Raw genomic sequence first — 18,343 nt, 5'->3', positions numbered from 1 at the left:
GAGATCCTGCAGTCACAGCCAGAATCTGTGGTCGGCCGGGGACAGGTCGCCTACAGAACTTCAGGACAAAGCCAATTTCCCAGGACACGGACAGACCGGGACAAGGGTCTGAATACCATGAATGTCCCAGGAAAATTGGGACTGTTGGCAACTATGCAAAGCTAGTGTGGTCCCCTGTCAGCGCCAGCATCTTCTCCCCAACTTCTTCCAGGTGCTGCTCTTTGGCTACCTTGATTGGCTGACGCAAGATGACGGGACTGTTGCACATTCGCACAGCAGTGTAGTCATCCTGGCACACAGGCACAGTGCTGGAATGCAGTGTACATTCTTTATAAGACTATGCGAGCAGAGAGAGAGCAAGACATGCAAACTCTCTTCTGAAATAAAATAAACCTACCTGCCTGCTCAGTCTTCTGCAAGTCATCAAATCTACTGAGAATTTTTGTACAGACAGGGCTGGACTGGGACAAAAATTTGGCCCTGGACTTTATACAGACCAGCCCACTTTAATTTTGCAAACAAGCACAAAAACAGTTTATAAAACTATACGCAATTGTGCAAAAAACATAAGTAGTATAACATAAGGAGTCCTCACTAACCTCTTTTATTATTTCACTAATTCTCCTCTGTATTTTTCTCATCTTTCTGACATCACTGTGTGAAGTTGAGGGCGAGCCGCGCAGCCATTACTTTGTCACTGAAACCGGCCCACTGAGCCATCGGCCCACCGGGAAACTCCCTGTAGTCCCAATGGCCAGTACATGCCTGTGTACAGATATCTGTTTGAAACTCTACTGGTTTATCATACACCAGACCAGAACCGAGCCTGAAAGTATTGGTTTCAGATATCGCAGCATTTGCACGAGTACCAATACTGATGCAAATGCTTAGTATCGGTACCGGTATTGGTGCAACCCAAGTATTTAGCAGTTTATATTTACAAAAAAATTGCATTTTAATGTTCTGTGTACAGTGGGAAACCAAATATAGCGAATGCAGGGTCCTGGGTTTAGTAACACTTTAATAGAGAGGTTTATTTTTAGGGTTTACAAACATTTTAATCTTTGCGCCCGCGCTATAGCCGAAAGACAGCTACAGCGCGGGACTAAATTGCTGGGAGGGCATCCATGTATGTCCTCCTGTGTATGTGCTGCCTGTGCACCCCCAGCAGAGCAGGGGCGGTGCGCTCTGTGATCAGCGAGTCAATGAGACTTGGCTACAGATTGGATTAAGGGACTGATCCCAGCCCTTTACCACGTGATTAGCTGTCAGCCAATAACAATTCTTGTAGTGCTTCAGACCACTGAGCTCCCGGTCTCTCGATAGACCCACCGATTCACTGCCACTGAATCCCTTGAGCTCCTCCAATCTTCACTGAGTATTCTTCTCAAGTGTCACCCGCTCTTCTCTGCTGGGTCCCTAGCTTGGCACTCTAAATACCTCTCAAGCTTCACCCCTGCTTGGTCCCTGATTTGACACACAAGGCTCTGCAAGCATCAGCACTGCTGGCTGGGTCCCTGGCTTGATACCCACTGAAGTTTCCCGATTCTTCGCCATCCCTTGTTGGCGAGAATGCTGTTCCGGTACTTGCTTCAGTTACTCATTCTGGTCCCTGGTCATTAGACGGATGGTCCCTTACTGGCGAAATCTTCCTCTCTACCTCCGACCACGACAGGTTCTCCGGCCGGCAGAACTGTCACTTTTGGTTGGACTACAAGCCGCAATCCCAACCCTACTCTGCTCTCTCTTGCTTCTGGATAGGTCCTCAGACAGCCTAGCGGCCAGATGTGCCCGGGATAGGCCCCATCTCAGGCCTAGCAGCCCGGGCAGTACAACACACATCCACCCAGACAGCCGTCCAGGTGGCACAGAACACCAAACACCTGACTCCACCCAAATTTATAGGCAGAACAAGGGATTCAAGAAAGCCCATGCCCATTGGCTGAGATACCCCATATACCCATAACCTGACCTTGCATTGCCCTTCTCATTTCTAGTACCACCAAGTACCCAGCCACCTAGTAGTAGAAGAGAAAAGTGCAACAATGCCAAACCTAGGGCGAAATCTAAGATCTATAACCATCAACCAGGATAATTATTTTTGGCAAGTAAATTTGTGAGGAGCAACCCTGCCTAAACTCCAGGGTGCTACATAGCAAAAAGTAAAAAATATTGTTTCTTTTTCAAAATTGTCTGTCTTTTTTTGTTTAATAGCGCAAAAAATAAAAACCGAAGAGGTGACCAAATACCACCAAAAGAAAGCGCTATTTGTGGGGGAAAAAGAAAGGACATAATATTTATTTGTGTACAATGCCGCACGACCACACAATTGTCAGTTAAAGTAACGCAGTGCCATATTGCAAAAAAAATGGCCTGGTAATGAAGGGGGGTAAATCTTCCAGAGGTCAAGTGGTTAAAATTGGCAGGGGTTTAGGGCTTTGTGCTTTTGTCATCAAACAATAAAAACAAAAAAATTCCAGACCCGGCTCAGACAAATTGGCAAAACCCAAGTTGCCTTTTGCAGTTATAGTTTTTTTTTTTTTCTTATATTAGTTGTTTACCCCGCCTTTCCTCTCGCGATGACCTGGATACACTCAGAATTTTTTCCGATATTTAGGAATAGCTCCAGGTTTCACCACAGGGAACGCTCAGACTTTGCGCCGTCTTTGCAGAAAAAGTTAATGAATGCGGTTTTCGGAGGTGAGACCTTGTGTTGGGAGTAATTCCATCCCACCCCAGGGGCAGCGTGTAGGAGTAATAGGGATGCCATTCCCTTTATATGACAATTCCCTGCTAAATTTCATTTGCACTGCTGAAGGTTGTTCCCTGGGAGGTAAGTCACTCTTGCAGAATGGTCGATTCTCTGATGGATACTTATGTGCAACTCTCCAACTCTTATTGAAAGTTTCCTAACTCCCCTGAGAGTCTCCTACGTTCTGTTTGCAATCAGGTTGGGGGGAGGGAAGAGGAAGGGAAGGGAGGAGGATGTCTCACGTTCCACCTCCTCTTACATGTGAGATTAGGCAAAACATGAGTGTCAGAGTAAAGCAGGCAGGACTGTGATACGGACTCAGAAATGTCCTCAGCTGGGACACCGCAGACTCCGGGCCAAGCTGGATCCTCAGCAACCATTACGTAAGTACGTGAGAGTCCTCCGTCATACACATGTGCAGATTTGGGGGGCTTAAGATGACTGGAAAAGAGCAGTCGGGGGTCCAGGAATAATCTACCTGAAAATTCCTTAAAGCGTAAACTAAAAATGTATTATATTTCCAGTTATTGGATGTCCTTAGTCCTTTTTTCAGGATTTTCTCAGTTTAAATTCTTCTGGTGATCCTGCCAGTAATGCTCTTCTTCTCCTAGGGTGACAACGCTTACTGTGCTATATAACAGTGTTGCCATACTCTCTAGCTCCCTTGTCACCTCCTCCCATGCTCGCCTCTAGGATTTCTCCAGAGCTTCTCCCATCCTTTGGAACTCCCTACCCCAATCTGTCCGACTGTCACCTAATTAATCCAACTTTAGATGATCCCTGAAAACCCTTCTCTTCAAACAAGCCTATCCTGCTTCTAACTAACACTGTTTTACTTCCTCCATAAGCTCATCCCCCCACAGCTATTACCTTTTTGTATCAATTGACCCTTCCTTTTTAGATTGTAAACTCTAACGAGCAGGGCCCTCTGATTCCTCTTGTACCAAATTGTAATGTAACTGTGTCTGCCCTCATGTTGTTAAGTGCTGCGCAAACTGTTGGCGCTATATAAAACCTGTAATAAAAAAATATATAGAACAGGACTACAAAACACCTCCCTGTTTTCTCCAATATTGAGATGAGGTGAGGAGAAATGTAGTAATGGTAAACCTGTTTTGGGGACAGCTTTCTAAAAAGGATATTCCCCTCCCTTTGAGAGATTTCCTTACTTTCTACTGTTAGGACGTGGTGGCTGCATAAGGCTGCCCATAGATGGATGACGTTTTTTAGTTTAAAAAGACGAAAAGGATTCTTCCAATCACACGAGAGAGGTGGATAGAGGAATCCTCCCCACCGAGAATTTTTAAATAGTTTTTATATGTGTGTGGGAGTGATATTGCTTTAATAGAGGGTCTCATTCCTAAGATCAGTCAACAGTCTACAAGTACAAAGTGGGATTTTAAATACCCATTTAGTGGACACAAATGCATCACGTGGTGCTAACAATATTTACAAATCTTTATTTCATCCAGTAAAAAACGTTATAAAGCTTGTATCATTAGCGCATGGACATTGATACTACCAATCATCGCCCACTGACGGGGTGAAAACTGCTTCCAAAATTAGGAAATGTAGGTCAACACGTTTCGCAGAAACATCTGCTTCCTCAGGACCTCCAATCTCATGTACAGGTGCCCACAGTAAAATACATTTGTAAAAACAAAAATACATGTAGGTCACATGGCTACATGTGCAATCACAGGCAATGTCAACAGTTTATATCTGGAGAGTAAATGGCTATTCCCATGGGGGGGGGGGGGGGGTGAGACTTCGTATTCTGGTAGCTGGGATTCTCTGCTGTCAGAATACACTGATCAGCAGCTGCGGTCTGATGCCTGCAGCTACTGATTGAGAATTTTTTTATTACAAGCCTGTCCATCAGAGGTTGATTATTAGATTGATTTCTGTTGAGCGGGAGCGGCCAAACGTGGATCAAAATGTGACCTGGTCCCTGCAATTCCTCTCTGGCTAACTTCTGGCTTTTTGCCTGGTGATCCTGCCAATACCACACTTTCCATCTTAAGCCTAGTACACATGGGCCGAATGTCAGGCAGGGTGTTCTGGCGTGGTGTGTGTGTGTGTGTGTGTGTGTGTGTGTGTGTGTGTGTGGGGGGGGGGCAGGAGGGTCAGGACACAAAAGCACAGCAGGGGAGATTGCTGTACTAACATTGGACTGTTAGTAAAGCGCAGCTGTCCATTTTCATTTTTTATTTTTTTCGTTCAAACTGCTGGTTTGAATGAAAAAAAATAGTGGTGTGTAGTGTACTAGACTTTAGGGTAACAACACTCACTCACTGTGCTGTATCTGTGGAGCAATAACATTGTTACTCTAGAATAGGAAGTGTGTTAGCAGTATAGGACAACTCTCCTCATCTCCATGATTTAGGGGGAAGGTGTTCTGTAGTCCAGAGAGCTGAGCTGGGTAGGATACTAAACAATGCTTGAGATACTAAATGCAAAGGACAGCTCTGGATTTCCAGCAGGATTAAAAAGTATTTTTTATATATATATATATATATATTATTATTCCAAACAGGAGCAAATAAGGGAAGTACTGTACTCTAATTTTTAGATTCAGGCGTAAGCATTAACATCCAGGTTGGATGAGTGTTCACATGCATGATGTGTAAACAGCCCCAAATTTCCCTGCTGAAAACCGTAGTGATTCATTGATGTTTTCCAATAACTCCAGTGAGACCTCCTATGGTGACCACACATGCTTTTATTTTATTTTTTTATATGAACGATGTGCCAACAGTCCAATAGCCATAACTTCCCTTCTAATTGATTCAATTTAGATCATTTGCCCAGGATGGAAATGTATTGATTGTTTTTAATAGCTTTTTAGCCCTTAGATGCTTAATTCTTGGATACAATCATTATGATTGATCAAATATTTGATTGCATGGTGATTGTTCACTTATGATGGTTACAATCACATCTTAACAATTGATCGAAATACCTCAGTGTGTGTGTGTGTGTGTGTGTGGTGTACGGAGTACGGATCAACTGGGTTGTTGTCTATAAATTGGTTATTCCTATTGGAAGGGATCGATCAGAAAATAAATTGATAGTTTATCATAGCGTGTATGGCCACCAATAGCCGGCAGGGTGTGTAGGTCCCAACAGATGTTAGTTGATTGAAGCCTCTGGAGTGGGTGACATCTTCTGCCTATTGCCACCTTTAGCCCTTGTACACACGATCGGACATTCCGACGGAAAATGTCTGATCGGACCGTGTTGTCGGATAATCCGACCATGTGTGGGCGCCATCAGACTGTTTCCGTCGGAATATCCGGCCGACAAAGTTTTAGAGCTGGATATAAAATTTTCTGACAACATGATCCGATCAGACTTTGTCCAATTGTTTGTAGAGAATTCCAATCGGACAAAGTGCCACGCATGCTCAGATCAAATTCCTAGACCAAAGCTATTGGCAACTAGCCTGAACGTAGTCCTGTTGTAACGAAAAAATGTCATCACGTTACGAACGATCAGTTTCGGACAAAATCCGTCAGACAAAATGCGACGGATTTTGTTGTCCGAATGTCCGACCGTGTGTACAAGGGCTTAGAGTGATGACAGATAAGTGAACTTATTCCTGGTGACAACCCACCAGTGACAGAATGGCTAATAGGCCCCTTCCGTTACTAGACAAAGGAGCCAATTCAGTGGAGGAAGTGAGTGCCAAACCGGATTCGGATTCACATCTGTGAATATCACTAAAGCTGACCATACACTAGTAGAAATTCATTAACATTTTTTTTTGCTTTGAGAAAGTTAGTTTTATATACTAATTGTTAGTGGGGTCACATCAATGTTTGTTTTTAACCACAGTGATGAGAAAATTCGAAGGAGCAGCACGATACAATTTTTTTCAAACAAAGGAATTTCTGACCGTGAATGTGGTTTTCATTTAGGAAAGGCCATTCATTCCAAATTTGAATGTAAAGCCGGCCATAGACAGTTCCAACCATGTATGGGCAGGCTGATTGTACCCAAGTCGCTCCATCTATCTTTTTGGGTACAAGCAGCATGCCAGATTTTTAGGATGCAATTATTTTCAGCGACTATAGCCGTAGATTATTGTGTTCAGAATAAATCAGCTGGAAGTATAGGCAAAAGCTTTTTTTTAATAATAAGAAAGACTCAAAAGATAAGTTCACCTTTGGGAACATATTAAATATTCCACCCGTTTTAGCATGGAACATGTAACATGTTTAAAGTGTTTATTACCCCAACATTTCATATCGCTGATATGTGTCTGCTGTGCCATGTACTTGTATGAAAAACTATCCTGTTCTCTTTGTATTGGTTCCCTGGTCTTCTTATCAGTCCCTCTGCTTTCCTATAAAAAAAACTGACCACACTAAGCAGGAGAACACACTGTGGTCAATTCTCTAGCTATACTGAGAACTCAGTGTACTCTCCTCCAATGATCAGATTTGTCCTGACACGCCCTCCCTGCACAGCCATCATTCACTGGGAAGCTCAGTATGCTGCTGCTCCTCCCCAGCTCTTATACAGCTGAGAACAGAGGGAATGTGATCACTTATCAAAAAAAAAATGGGAAAAAAGGTATTTACATTTTTTTTTTTTTTTTTTATCTCTATACACAAATGTTTTGTCTTTCATTTCTATTTTAAACTACTGAATAGGTTGTTTTTTTAAGGTGAGGGTTTACAAGCACTTTAGGGGAATTACCATTCACTTCCTGTTCAAGAAGTGAAATAGGAAGTGAGAGGAAATCTCTTGCAAAATGAAGGGAAATTCCCTCTTAAAGAGGAAGTAAATGCTGATGTAAACCCTCTTTGTCTCCCTGCAAAGGTAAATCATAATGGGCTACTAAGCATCACATAGTAGCCCATTATGTGTCACTTACCTGACACAGGAGCCAGCGATGTCACCGCTGTCCCCTATAGCACGGAGCGTCCATCTTCTTCCGGGTATCGCTGGTCTGGCCACTCACAGCGATGACGGCACTCATGCGCATGGGAGCCACCACTAACGGCATATCGCTGTTAGCGGCATGCTCAGTGCGCATGCGGTGCCTGTCTTTTTGTAAATATCTCCCTAACCGTGTAGGTTTAGGAGATATTTATTGGACCTACAGGTAAGCCTTAATCTAGGCTTACCTGTAGGTCAAAGTGGTTTGTAAGGGTTTAGAACTGGTCATAGATGGATCAAAAATCAGTCAGTTCAGCAAAAAACAGTTGAGTTTGGGTCCAGCTATGGCTCTTTCCACTTGAGAGAAGTCAATCTAAGGATCAGCTTCTCTTGAACAGGAATGTTGGAATGTTGGAAAATTTTCATTTTTTCAGCACATGCAGCCAATCAGCTGCAATACTGATCAGTATATTCTGACAGTGGAAGAATCCCCGCTGTCAGAATACAAGACTACAGTGGGTAGGACTCCCCCATTCACCTCAAAAAGCAATTTTTCCATCCGTCATCGGATGGGATCGGGTGACGACGGACACTGCGGTCCGTTGTCATCCGATCTCCCATAGGGGAGAGCGGCGCTGTGACAGGTCTGTCGCTGCGCACTGTTCAGAGACGGACTTGTCATCTTCTGCTCAGCGGAGATCGCTCCGACGATCCCCGCTGAACAAGCAGACATCCACGGGGTGGATCAGCACTGATCCGCCCCGTGTGAAAGGGGCCTTAGACAGTTGTCATGGGATTAGGTGTCCCCATTGAAACAGTTTTCTCACCTTTTTTCTGTCAACTGTAGAAGTTTTGATTTCCTATTACTTTCCATCTCGGTGATGATGATCACTGGGGCTGCTGTTAGAAACCATGAGGCCCTCCCCCCAAATAAACACAGTTTACTAAGCTTCAGTTATGAATGAACACAGTGAGTAATCGGTACCAATGACTCTTTGTGTTAATTAGGGAAGGAAGGGCCTGGTAAATAATGGCATTGTGTATTTATCAGATCCTTTCCCCATTCTCCATTATGAAGGATCTTATTGTGTGCTTGCAGCTTCCAGTGGGAAGGAGAGGAGGGAAGCCAGCAGCACTGCAGGGGTGGGGCCCAAAGGGGAGCCTGGGCAACAGGGTAAAATGTATGATGCAAAGGGAGAGTGATCAGTGTGGTGGAGGGGGCAGTTACTGGAACCGAACCTCTGTATGAATCTGCAAGTTGGCAGGAGGGAGAGGAGAAGATGCCGGCTTTCAGCTGTTGCAGAGGGAGCCATACATGGTATCGGCTCCAGTAATTGCCCCCCCCCCCCCCCGGCTGTGCCAATCACTCTCCCTGCCCACATCCGATTCACCCTGCTGGCCTGGGACCTGTACAGGAGGACTGGAGGTACCCCCTTATCTACAGCCCTTGCAGTCACAAAGACAAATAGGGCGGGTGAATCTTCCCAGGGAGGACACAGACACCAATAAAAACTTGACAGGGTTTCTAACTCCTAACTCTTTTACGATACATACACTGAAACCCAAAGCATGTTGGTGTACTGGCCTTAGAGTGGTATATGAAAGAAAATGGACAGTCCCCCACAATATTTAGGTGTGGGGTGAGATTTAGTGCAGGGACCTGCCTTGGAAAGTCTTTCTGACAGCCTCCTAGAATGGAGATTAATTAGAAATACTAATGCGCAAACCACAAGAACTAAATTAAAAGTGAGCAGCTGCCAACATGAAAAAGTGTTCCCACGCAGTGATAAATTACTAATAAATAAATGTAGCGCTTACTCAATGACCAATTCAAAGATAACAATCCAATATAACTTGTGTAGGGATTATGAATAATAAATGATGTATCAAGTGCAACAACTCTTAAAGTGACAGTGCAATGAAAACATGTAGTGAATAATTAATAGGATGTATCTTCAAACACAATATAAAGAGCAATAGCTTATAAAGTGACAATATATGTAAATGATGAGAAATAAATTAATCCAATATAAATAAAGTGCTTGTGCAAAAATAGATGAAAAATAAGTGGCAAAAAATCCTGTTCATAAAAATGCTTCCACCATCCGCAGTGCGCCAATGATGTGCCCCAGTAACCTTTACTTCCCTCCCTACAACGCTCACATGCAATATAAAAAGTCTCCATGGTTCAGTAATCCAGTAAAAGTATTTAATAAACAGCAGCAAACTTGCATTTAAAATTGCAGTAATTAGCTCCACATAAAACAAGGACTTCCGGTCTCGGCCGCGTCTGGAAGTGATGTCACCTGGCTCCTTCCGACATGTTGCGTCACAGATCACGTGACTTTATCAAGGGTGCCCTTGATAAAGTCACATGATCTGTGACACAACACGTCAGAAGGAACCATGTGATGCCGTGGTTGAGACCAGAAGTCCTTCTTTTATGTGAAGCTGATTACTGCATTTTTTTTTTTTTTCTAAAGTTGTTCTTATTGAAATTTCAAGGTAAATACAAAACAAAACAGCCTATTGGGCATACCCGGGCTCGGTCACTACTATAAAACAACTAAAAGAAGAAAAAAAAAGAACATACATATAAAATTATATATATATTCCTAACAAAACCACTGTACGCTGAACCACCCATGCAGAATATGCAAAGTAATCCTCTAATTCCGCTTATACCCTGCAAAACTTTCTTTAATTATTCATGGGATGAAATTTACATTACACTTACATATTCTTACTCCCCCTCCTCCCCATAGATTATTGATATGAGAGCACAGGGATGTTGATGAGATCAGGGATGCCACCTACTTCATTCCCGGTACTTAATAGAGTGATACTAAACATCGATCGAATCTGCATTAGTGGACTGGGATTCCATCCAAATATCCCATATTTTTTTTTATTTTTTGCCACAGCCACGTGACAGGTAAGTAGCTTTGTACAATGGTAGAGCTGTGTTTACTAACCTCTTCCAGAAATTTATTGAAGGTGCGGTTGAGGCCTTCCATCTGAGTACTATAGATTTACGGGCATAGTATAGTAATAGTCCTAGCAGGGTTCTGATCGCTTGTTGTGGGGCCAGTGGTTCAACTAGTCCCAGCCATACCTCTTCAGATAATGTCACAGGGATGGTGGTGACAGTCAAAATAAATTTGGTTACCTCAACCAAAAAAATTTCAATCTGAGGACAGCTCCAAAAAATATGAGTGAAATCCGCTGAGGGTGAGTTGCATCTCCAGCAAGAGGCGCAAACAGATGGATAGATTCTGTGTAGAAGTACGGGCGTGTAGTGCACCTTATGTACTATTTTAAACTATTACTATTACTATTTTAAATTGCACTAATTTATCTTTAGCTGATACTAGCTGGTAAAATCTGTACTCCCACATTTCTTCCCAGTCTTCTGTGTCTAGTGTAGGGAAATCTACCTCCCACTTTGCCTTAAGGCTCTAATCCTGTGTGGATGTTAGGGAGTAATGCTTTATATATGGTGGATAAGGGCTTAGATAGAGCTTCATCTCTGAGCAGAGTCTCCAAATTCCATGTATAAAAGGCTATGGGAGCATTTTCAAACTGAGTATTAATAGTGTGACTAAGCTGAAAGAATCTAAACGGTGTGAGTTAGGTAAATTATATTGTTGTTTCAACCTGTCAAAAGTCTGTAATTTGCCCTCAAGACAGATCTGATTAATATATTTGATGCCCCTGCATGCCCATACACCAGGGTCAGAAATAGATCTGAATTCTGATGAATTTGGGTTAAGCCAAAGAGGGCTATATGGGGAAATGTGACCTGGGGGTATGAGGCGTATTTAATTTGCCACTCACCATGCCCTTATGATCACTCTCATTGCTGAGGTAAGAGGGAAGGGAGCTCTAGGGTCCTAGTAAAGTAGGTTCCGTAGCACCTCATAAGACCTCAAACGTGCTGCTTCCAGGACCACCGCCGCGTTGGACTCATCCGAGACCAGCCATGAAATAGGAGTGGAGATCCGGGCAAGCCAAGCCTCCCTCTCCCCAAGGCCTCTGCAGCACCGCCAGCTTAAATCTCTGTTGCCCGGTTCCACAGAGAAAAGATACTAGGATGGTGTTTATCATGCAAAATACCTTTTTGGGGATCCAGAAGTGCATGTCTGAAAGCATAGAGAAAGGCGGGTAGAAGCTTCATCTTAAATAAATTGATCCTCCCGATTAAAGAGAGAGGGAGATGTGCCCATGCCTTCAGTCTTGTCCTTATCCTATGTATCAGTGGTTCCAAGTTAAGGGTATGATAGTCAGAGGTAGAAGTGGAGATGTGAATACCTATATATTTTATTTTGTCTGTCCATAGTAGGGGTAGGTTGGGATCTGCTATATCTTTTGCTGCTTTATCTATCGGCAAGATTTGAGATTTATCCCAGTTTACCTTGAGTCCCGAACAGCTAGTAAAATTGGAAAGAATGGTCAACGTCTCTCGAAGGGACTGGGCAGGGTCACTCAAGAAAAATATAAGATCATCTGCGTATAAAGCAACTTTCTCATGTATGGATCCCACCTGTATCCCTTTAACCCTGTCTGAGGGCCGAGGCAAGTGGTTCCATCACCAAGGCAAAAAGAGCCGGTGACAGTGGACAACCTTGCCTCGTACCTCTTCCAAAAGAAAAGGGTGTCGCCAGAGCCCCACCAAGTTTAATCTGCGCTGTCGGTTCCTTATATAAAATATCGATCCATTTGCGGAATACTTCTCCAAAACCCATAACCTCCAGGACTGAGGACATGAAAGGCCATGCTACCAAATCGAATGCCTTTTCAATGTCCAGTGTAACCATTACCCTCGTGGAGGACTCAGCAGGAGGTAGCTGAAGATGGGTAAACACTCTACGTAAGTTTATATCTGTGGATTTCCCTTTTGCATGAAACCAGTCTGGTCTATATTAATCGGGGATGGTAAAATTGTCCGCAGTCTGGTCGCTAATATTTTTGTCAAAATCTTGAGGTCATAGTTTAGCAGAGAGATCAGCCTGTAAGAAGTGCAGAGGGATACATCTTTTCCGGGCTTAGGGATAAGGACTATGTGTACCTGATACATTGAAGGGGGTAATGCCATCTGTTTTTTACTTTCAAAGACTTTTAACAGTTTTGGTGCAATTAAGGAGGCATACATTCTGTACCATTCACCAGGTAGACCATCAGGTCTTGGTGTTTTTCCACTAGGAAATGAACATATCGCTGCTTCTATCTCCTCGGTGGTAAAATCTTTGTCTAGAAATTCAATATCCTCCTGCGAAAGAGTGGGTAGATGCAGGGAATGCAAAAACTCCCTATGCCTGTCCTCAGGTCAGCCAGGGACTGTGGTATATAAGTTTTCATAGAAGGATCTGAATTCACCTAGAATTAGTTCTGGAGTAGATATCAGCTGACCATCCAAACCACAAATTTCTGACACCGTCTGCATTTTAGAGTCTGCTACTAAATTCTATAGGAGTTTGCCATTTTTGTCTCCGGACTCAAAGACCTTCACCGCCAAATTTTTTTAAATCTAAATGTGTGGCCAATGCAAGATGTAGAGACAGTGCTCTTCTTGCCTGATTACTGCAATTTTAAATGTAAGTTTGCTGCTGTTTATTAAATACTTTTATTGGATTACTGCACCATGGAGACTTTTTATATTGCATGTGAGGATTGTATGGGCGAAGTAAATGTTACTAAAGAAGAGATCACGAATAGTGGAGTTTGTTTCCAATATTGAAGCATATTCGATCTGGCTGGATATTCCAAGGGAAGGAGTCTGCTACTTTGGATATTGGAGTTATTGAATAACAAAGATGCGACTAGGCCCTTCATGGTCTTTATTTGAGGCGAGTGGCTGGGGCACATCATTGGCGCACTGTGCATGGTGGAAGCATTTTTATGAACGGGATTTTTTGCCACTTATTTTTCATCTATTTTTGCACAAGCACTTTATTTATATTGGATGAATTTTGGACTTATCCCACTTACGGTATTTCTCATCATTTACATATATTGTCACTCTATAAGCTATTTCCCTTTATATTGTGTTTCAAGATACATCCTATCACTTATTCACTACATGTTTTTATTGCACTGTCACTTTAAGAGTTATTGCACTTGATACGTCATTTATTATTAATAATTCCTGCACAATATATATTGGATTGTTATCTTCGAATTGCTCCTAAAATGGAGACCAATCATATTCACATCTCTTAATTCAAGAGACAGAGTCTGAAAAAACAGAATCAAGAATAGATGAATAACTGATTAGTCAGCACTCTAACAATGCCCCATCTATGGTTGAAGATGGTTGGGTAATCTGGGATTTCAGCAGGGATTAGAGCTGAACATGGCAAACACTCAAACACACAAATGCAATACCCACAGTATATGGGCACCTGCCCAAGGATTTGTATATTTGTCCATTCAGTCCTGAGATTTATAAAGCTGTGCCACACAACAGAGCCCTGACTGTACAGTGAAAAGAGAAGCAGCAGACTGATGAGCTCATCTCTCTATCACTTGGCTCTCTTTTATTATCAGCATATTCCTTGTTACTGCAATGTAAGGATTAAATGCTCCTTAGTCTAGGGGGAACTTGAAGGGCATTGTACTCACCCTAAAGCAGGGGTCTCAAACTGGCCCCCCTCCAGCTGTTGCGAAACTACAAGTCCCATCATTCCTCTGCCTGTGGGAGTCATGCCTGTAACTGTCAGCCTTGCAATGCCTCATGGGACTTGTAGTTTCCCAACAGCTGGAGGTCTACCAGTTTGAGACCCCTGCCTAAAGATTAGTACACACTATGGGTTTTTTATCGTTCAACCCGAAAAAAAAAATGTCAAGTGCGAAGTTAGTATAGCAATTTCCCCTGCTGACCTTTCGCATTCTGTCAGGGGGACACCCCCCCCGCCAGAACGCTCTGATGTCTCCTGACATTCAGCCCGTGTATGGGGCTTTACTATGGGCAGTCCATTAGCATCATCATGTAAAATACAAGGCTATTAGTCCTGTTTTGTAGGAGGTGGGGGCATGTATAAGACTGTGGCCATGAGCGCCTTAGAGTAGAGGCTGCAAGGGACCTGTCACACCACTGGAGGGACACTGTTGGAGTGCAGAATAAGGCCGGTGGTAGACAGAATGATTTTCTTTCCTGTAACCACAGGCCAGTATATTCTCCCGACGGGGACAGCTTCCCCGACAGTGATTTTTGCTAGTGGCTTCACCAGCCGCTAGCGATGATCGCATGTAAAATCCAGAAAGTTTATCGATCAACTTGGGTACATTCAGCCTGTCCATATGAGATTTGAACCGTCTATGGCTGGCCTAAGGTAAGGCAGGACATACATTTAAAGGGGTTGTAAACCCTCCAGGTTTTACACCTTAATGCATTCTATGCATTAAGGTGAAAAACCTTCTGTAGTGCAGCTAGGGCTGCCACTTTTCCTTCAAGCCAAACCCGAACATTTTAACGGCGTACAGAATTTTTTTTTTTTGTATACACTATAGGATTGTAACAGACCTGGGACACCTTTGGGCATTCAAAAGAGAATAGCAATGCAGCGTATATAGTGCCCCCTCACCCTACTGTCAAGCCCTGTTCTGAGCCACATTCCTGTCTGAATAATGTGTCTGGGTTTCAGGTGGACTGAAACCCGGACACATCATCCAGGTGAATCCTAAGTGCAGCGGCCCCCTAGAGCCCCCCTTTTTACTTATCTGAATGCGATCATTCCAGCAATAGGGACAAGCCCAGCAGCTCCAGCCGCTGTATCGGGTACTCATTAGACAGATTGATAGCAGCAGGAGCCATTTGCTCCTGCTGCTGTCAATCAAATTCAGTGCCTCGGGGGGTGGGGCCGAGTCCTGCTTTCTGTGTCAATGGAGGTAGGACTCGTGAGCGTGTCTGCACAAGTGCCCCCTTCGGAAAGTGGGTCTCAGAGGGAGCACTCGATAGGGGGGGGGGCAGGAGTGCCGCAGGGAGACCCCAGAAGAGGAGGAACTCTTGCACAGGGGAGGGAAGTATGACATGTTTGTTATTTAAAAAACAAAACAAAAAAACTTTACAACCCCTTTAACTAATTTTCTTTCCTTCAAATATGGGTTGAAGGGAAGAAAATTGCTCAATTCTCCCATCAACACATTCAAGCTATTGAGGGGAATACTTCCTGCTGCACTTTTATATTCTGACGTTTGGGAGACGTTTGATCACTTCTTGCAGCTATAGCCCTCGGTTTTGTTTACCTTTTATCCATACAGAAATAGGACAAACTGTGTGCCTATCAATACAATGTGCTGCAATCACAGCACAGTGTAACTTTTACAAGTATTTTAAAAGTCCAAGTACAGTGCCTGCACATTTTGTCATGTTACAACTAAAAACATAAATGTATTTTATTGTGATTTAATGTGATAGACCAACACAAAGTGGCACATAATTGTGAAATGGAAGGACAATCATAAATGGTTTTCAATTTTTTTTTACAAATCAATATCTGAAAAGTATGGCATTTGTATTCAGCCCCCTTTACTCTGATGTCCCTAACTAAAATCTAGTGGAACCGATTGACTTCAGAAGTCACCTAATTAGTAAATAGATTCCACCTGTGTGTTCTGTGAAGCCTTCAGAGGTTTTTTAGAGAACCTTAGTGAAGGTCAAGGAACACACCAGACAGGTCACGGATAAAGTTGTGGAGAAGTTTAAAGCAGGGTTAGGTTATAAAAAAAATATCCCAAGCCTTGAACATCTCACGGAGCACTGTTCAATCCATCATCCAAAAATGGAAAGAGTATGGCACAACTGCAAACCTACCAAGACATGGCCGTCCACCTAAAATGACAGGCCGGGCAAGGAGAGGATTAATCAGAGAAGCGAAGATAAGGAGGCTAAGAGCCCATGATAACTCTGTCCACAGGACAACTATTAGACCTGCTCTCCACAAATCTTGCCTTTTTGAAAGAAAGCCATAAGAATTCCCGTTTGTGAGAAGCCAATCCATGTGGGGGACACAGCAAACATGTGGAAAAGGGTGCTCTGGTCAGATGAGACCAAAATTGAACTTTTTGGCCTAAAAGCAAAACACTATGTGTGGCGGAAAACGAACTGCACATCATCCTGAACACACCATCCCCACCGTGAAACACGGTGGTGGCAACATCATGTTGTAGGGATGCTTTTCTTTAGCAGTGACAGGGAAGCTGGTCAGAGTTGATCGGATGATGAATGGAGTCAAATACAGGGCAATCTTAGAAGAAAACCTGATAGAGTCTGCAAAAGACTTGAGACTGGGGCGGAGGTTCACCTTCCAGCAGGACAATGACCCTAAACATACAGCCAGAGCTACAATGGAATGGTTTAGATGGCCCAGTCAAAGTCCAGACCTAAATCCAATTGAGAATCTGTGGCAAGACTTGAAAATTGCTGTTCACAGACGCTCTCCATGCAATCTGACAGAGCTTGAGCTATTTCACAAAGAAGAATGGGCAAAAATGTCACTCTCTATCTAGATGTGCAAAGCTGGTAGAGACATCCGCAAAAAGAATTGCAGTGGTAATTGCAGCAAAAGGTGGTTCTACAAAGTATTGATTCAGGGGGGCTGAATACAAATGCAGGCCACACATCTCACATATTTATTTGTAAAAAAAATTGAAAGCCATTTATCGTTTTTCTTCCACTTCACAATTATGTGCCACTTTGTGTTGGTCTATCACATAAAATCCCAATAAAATACAAATTATGTTTTTGGTTGTAACATGACAAAATGTGGAAAATTTCAAGGGGTATGAATACTTTTTCAAGGCGCTGTATATTCATATTTTCTGAAAATAATAATGCAGTAAGGGAGCTTCCATGAGTGTTTTGGAGTAACCAAGAAAAAAAGTTTTTCAAACGATGTACAAATAGTCACATGAGAGGAAACACAAGGGGAGAAATAAAACTCGGTGCAATAAATTAAGTCGCCTTAATTGGCACCTACATGTTAACTGTGCCAACGTATTACTATAGAAAAAGATCTGGAATTGATAGCCCTGTATACATGAATTCATCATTACATGTATTTTTTTTTTAAAGGCAAACAGTGTAAGTAAGGAAAGTTGGAATAGGCAGCTGCACACCACAACAGGACACCAATCAAACTTCTTTATTGTAATGCAGACAGATGCAGTCACAGGAAAGAACGGAAGGTGAACATGTTTTACACGTATTGGGCTTAGTCATAACCTAAGTCGCGGGTTATGATAAAGCACAATATGTGTGAAAAATGTTAACTTTCCTGTGACTGCATCTGTCTGCATTACAATAAAGAAGTTTGATTGGTGTGCGGCTGCCTATTCCAAGTTTTCCTTGTTTGTCATAGTGGCGAGCCAGGCCAGCACCTGTGGGGTTACCTGCTGTGCGATATTCTCGGCTCACCTGGAGTGGTGATTAATCCTCTGCCTTCCTGAAAACAGTGTAGGTACTTGAATATGACCTGCTGTCAGCCTCCAGTAGTCCCATGTGCAGCATAGCTTGGACTGGGAGAAGAAGTAACACAAGGGGCCATTCAGGTATACTGTAATGCTTGTGTGCTATCAAGGAACATGCTGATAGGAGGAGAGAGCAGAGTGATAAAAAATTAGTTAATTAGTCTGCTGCCTCTTTTTTCACTGTCCAGTCACAGGCTGGAGGAGGGACAAGACTAGGGTTGCCACCTGTCCAGGATT

The 18,343-nt window shown here is 43.1% G+C and overlaps 1 protein-coding gene across 2 annotated transcripts in view; it reads left to right on the top strand.

Moving 5' to 3' along the window:
* Nucleotides 1-3,013: 3,013 nt before the first annotated feature.
* The window catches only part of TLR5 (toll like receptor 5), a 54,860-nt gene continuing 39,530 nt past the window's right edge, over nt 3,014-18,343 (top strand). Inside the window, exon 1 of one of the 2 annotated variants that reach the window (XM_077485843.1) lies at nt 3,014-3,135. The gene's annotated coding sequence lies outside the window, so the exon portion shown is untranslated. Of the gene's footprint in view, nt 3,140-18,343 lie in introns of both variants that reach the window. The other variant, XM_077485844.1, reaches the window with a different exon arrangement.

The sequence above is a fragment of the Lithobates pipiens genome, unplaced genomic scaffold (genome assembly GCF_037356315.1).
Source record: "Lithobates pipiens isolate NorthernLeopardFrog02 unplaced genomic scaffold, aLitPip1_a1.2 Scaffold_18, whole genome shotgun sequence".
Taxonomy (NCBI): Eukaryota; Metazoa; Chordata; class Amphibia; order Anura; family Ranidae; genus Lithobates; species Lithobates pipiens.
Note: the sequence above shows the minus strand (reverse complement) of the source record. Positions and strands in the feature narration are given on the sequence as shown.